The following is a 4,582-nucleotide window of genomic DNA, read 5'->3' as shown; positions in this document are numbered from 1 at the left end:
CCTTAGGCATTAGTGAGTTAAAATGGACTGGTATTGGTCATTTTGAATCTGATAACCACATGGTTTACTATGCAGGGAATGACAAATTGGAGACACCTAACAACAACAATCTTGATAGATTTTCTCGAAGGACACAGGACAATCACAGGGGCTTATTAGGAAGAAGTTTTAAGAAAACCAAAAATTGCAATGGTGAGAAAAAGGCCAGGAAAGTTATGCTGAGGAACTTTTTTTTTTTTCTCCTATCATGACAATGCACTTGCTCATTCTTTGAGGGAAACAAAGGCTGTCCCAATAAAATTCTTTAAAATTCTTTTTTTTTTTTTTTTGGTGGGGGGAACCTTCCCCCATTCATCCTCCTGCCCTGATCTTGTTACTTCAAACTTTTTATTCCTAAAATTCAAAGAACATTGAAAAGGAATGTGATTTGAGTCCCTCAAGGATGTACAGACTGTCATTTTGATGTGATATAAATTGAAAATGCAGAATTCTTTGGGGGAAGGGTTAGAGAGATGGAAACACCACCTTCAGAATTGTATAGATCTTGATGGACTTGATGTCGGTAACCATAGCTTCACATTTGGATATTTTTGTTTAATAAAGTTTCCTATGGTTTTGTAGTAATAGTTCATGAATTACCTTCATATTTCTTAAAGAATAAATGTCATGTGTTATTCTCCTCCTAAGTTCAGTACAATAAAAAGGAAATGCAAAACATCTCAAATATGCCTGTCCATTCTAAACATCCCAGAAATGTTATGAAGGTAAATATTTGTGAAGTACTTCACACTCTTGGAAAAGAGACATGAAGTATAAAGAAACACAGAGAAAGGGATAAAGAGGCAACGTGCCATTGTGCTTCAAAGTAAAGTGTCTAATGCCATAAAGTTATTCTCTCCTAATTCTCTTCATTACTGAACATCAGAAGAGGATGGAAACTTGAAGGCATAATAGGATGGCATGCATGATTGGAAACCACCCCCAGTAGAAACAGAGTAGCTATTACTTTGACGATTCACATCCCCCTTCTTAATTTACGCAGGACTTTGAAGAAAATCAATGATTGTAATCCTCCATGTATCTACTCTTGACATTTTTTATAGAGGCAAGAATTAAAATGGCTTCCCTGGGCCAAGAGCCAAACAAAAAGTTAGTCATATGGCCATTTACAAGAAACAGAATAAAAACTTAAGCAAGTTTTCCTTATTAACATGAGTTAGCAGTGTACATCAGCATGAGTTACTAAAGCTCATCCAGTAAGTCAATTTGACATTCAGTGACCAGCTTTTCCAAAACAAAACAGTGACCAGTAAATGAAATGTGACTAACCAATTAAAGCAAAGTCAAGAGACTAACTCATGGACGATTTAAAAACCATTGGTTGGAGATTTATAATGGTAAAGTCCAAGGAGGTATGAGTGGATAGGATCTGCTACAATATCCTTAACACATATGCCAGAGAAATTTATGTAGAAGATTAATCAGATCAATCTTTCAGTGACTTTCCATCACCTTGTAAGGTAAAGTCTAAGTTTTTCATAGTAGTGTACAAGACCCTTCATGACTGAGCCCTGTTCATCCCATTGCCCCTGAGTCCTCTGTAGCAAACAGAACTGGGCTTTGTAACTCTAGGTTCTGTGTCTCACTATCTTTAAAACAGTGGTTCTGAAATTGTCTGCACATTGGAATCAACTAGGGGCTTTAAAGAAACACTGATGTTGGTGGCCCACCACCAGAGGTTCTGATGTAACTGATCTGGGGCATGACCTGAACACTGGTATTCTTTGCAACTCCTCCCTTGGTTGAAAAACAATGTACTTGAATGTTGCTTCCTAGAGTAGGGTTGTCTGTTTATTCTCTTCATGATCTTCCAAAGAGTGAATTCATAATAGATGCTCAACTAACATTTAATGAATTAATACAGTGAAACCCATGAGAGCCAGAACTTGATGGGACTGCCGTATTTCCCTGAATTTCAAAAAGTTTTTCGCCAGTAACAGGATACAGTGTTACCGCTTTTCTTTCACTCATTTTAATGAAAAATATTTGCATTTTACTTTTTGACAGGCTTCTGCCTTACACAGTTTCCAGATTTTTCAGGTCTTTATTACTGTATGATGGAGAGAGTGAGAACAGCAAGGCTTGTATAAAGAGGGACAAAAACAGTAGTTGAGTATCTACTATGCACTAGTAGGCATTAGTACTTCACATGATTTTATCCATCACGGCAGCCTTGTGTAAAGTAGGTGTCGTTCTGCTTTGTTTTTTCAGAGGAGGAATCTGATATTCAGAACAGTTAGGGACTCATTCAAGTTAACAGAACAGAGCCAGGCCCAACTCCAAAGGTCCTTTTCAATACACGATCTTGCCTCATCCCCTAAAGAGCTCAGCTTCTCTCCTATTACAAAGCTCTGAAAGGGATACCCAGGAAATTCCTGGAAGCATCAGAGAAGTTGGAGTCTTAGCCTATAAGAGGCCCTCATGATTCTCACACCGTAAGTCACACCTACTGACACTCTACACACTCACGGGTGAAAATGGTACACCAAATATTAATGCCATGGCGGTTGCTGTAGTTATTGTTAGGCGCAGTCGATTCAGTTTCAATTCAAAATGACCCTATGCACAACAGAACAAAACACTGCCAGGTCCTACACTATCCTCATACTTGTTGCTATGTTTGACCCCATTGCTGTTGCCACTGTGTTAATCCATCTCCTTGGGGGTCTTCTCTTTTTTTTTTTTCTGACTCTCCAGGAGGGTCAGAGAAAAAGAGGAAGACCCCCAACGAGATGGATTGGCCAAGTGGCAGTATCGATGGACTCAAGTATGGCAACAGTAGTGAGGTTAGCCCAGGACCGAGCAGTGTTTCGTTCAGCTGTGCATACGGTTGCTATGAGTCGGTACCGACTCAATGGTACCTAACAACAACAACAACTTTTCTCAGAGTCTGGGCCCTCCTAACAACATGTCCAGAGTATGAGAGATGAAGTCGCGCCATTGTAGCATTTGTTTGTTCTCATGGTAGTCCATAGTACTTTCAATATTCTCCAACACCATAATTCCAATGCATCAATATTTCTATGGTATTCCTTACTCATTGTCCAACTTTCACATGCATATGAGGTGATTGAAAATACCATGGCTTGGGTTAGAAACACCTTAGTCCTCAAAGTGACTTCTTTGCTCTTGAACACTTTAAAGAGGTCTTTTACAACAGATTTGCCTAATACAATACATCATTTGATTTCTTGACTGCTGTTTCCATGAATATTTATTGTGGATCTAAGTAAAATGAAGTCTTTGACAACTTCAATCATTTCTGCCTTTATCATAATTTTCTTTTTTGGTCCAGTTGTGAGGATTTTCATTTTCTTTATATTGAGCTGCAAAGCATATTGAAGGCTGTATTCTTTGTTCTTCATCAGTGTTTCAAGTCCTCTTGACTTCCAACAAGCAAGGTGAATTATCAGCATATCTCAGATTGTTAATGAGTTTTCCTCCAATCCTGATGCCACATTTTTCTTCATATATACCAGTGTGAATAACTTGCTCAGCATACAAATTGAGTAAATATGGTGAAAGGGTACACCCCTGGTACACACCTTTTCTGATTTTAAACCATTCGGTACCCCAAGGTACTGTTCGAACAATTATCTCTTGGTCTATGTAAACCATGCTCATGGATTACTCAATTTTTGCAATGCTATTTATAGTTTGTTATGATCCACACAGTCAAATTCCTTTGCATAGTCAATAAAGCACAAGTAAACATCTTTGGTAATCTCCATTTCCAAAGATCCATTTGACCTCACCAGTGACATCCCTACTTCCACATCTTCTGAATTTGGCTTGAATTTCTGGCAGTTCCTATAGATGTACTGCTGCAACCAGTTTTGAATTATCTTCAGCAAAATTTTACTTGCATGTGATATTTAATGATATTGCTCGATGATTTCCACATTCCATTGGGTTGCCTTTCTTTGGAAAGGAAATAAATATGAATTGCTTTCAATCAGTTAGCTAGTTAGCCGTCTTTCAAATTTCTAGGCATAGACAGCACAGCCTTCAGTGCTGCATCAGTGTGTTGAAACGTTTCCATTTGTATTCCATCAGTTCTTGGAGGTTTGTTTTTGTGTCAGTGTCTTCAGTGCACCTTGGACTTCTCCCTTTAAAACCATTAGTTCTTGGTCATATGGTACCTTTTGAAACGATTGAATGTCAACCTATTCTCTTTGGTATAGTGACTCTGTATTTTTTCTGTTTTCTTATGATGCTTCCTGTCACATTCAATATTTTGTCCTTAGAATCCTTCAACATTGCAACCAGAGGCTTCAGTTTCGACTTCAGTCCATTCAATTTGAGAAATGCAGAGTGTCCTCTTCCCTTTTTGTTTCCTAACTCCAGGTCTTTGCACATCTCAAAGTCTTCTTGAGCTGCCCTTCAAAATTTTCTGTTCAGCTCTTTTCCTTCATCATTTCTTCCAGTTGCTTTAGCATCTCTGCACTGGAGAGCAAGTTTCAGACTATCTTCTAACATACACTTTAGTCTTTTTGTTTTAAACCTCTCTATTTTTAACAAC

Source organism: Chrysochloris asiatica, unplaced genomic scaffold (assembly GCF_000296735.1).
Source record: "Chrysochloris asiatica unplaced genomic scaffold, ChrAsi1.0 scaffold00018, whole genome shotgun sequence".
In the NCBI taxonomy this organism is placed as follows: domain Eukaryota; kingdom Metazoa; phylum Chordata; class Mammalia; order Afrosoricida; family Chrysochloridae; genus Chrysochloris; species Chrysochloris asiatica.
Note: the sequence above shows the minus strand (reverse complement) of the source record.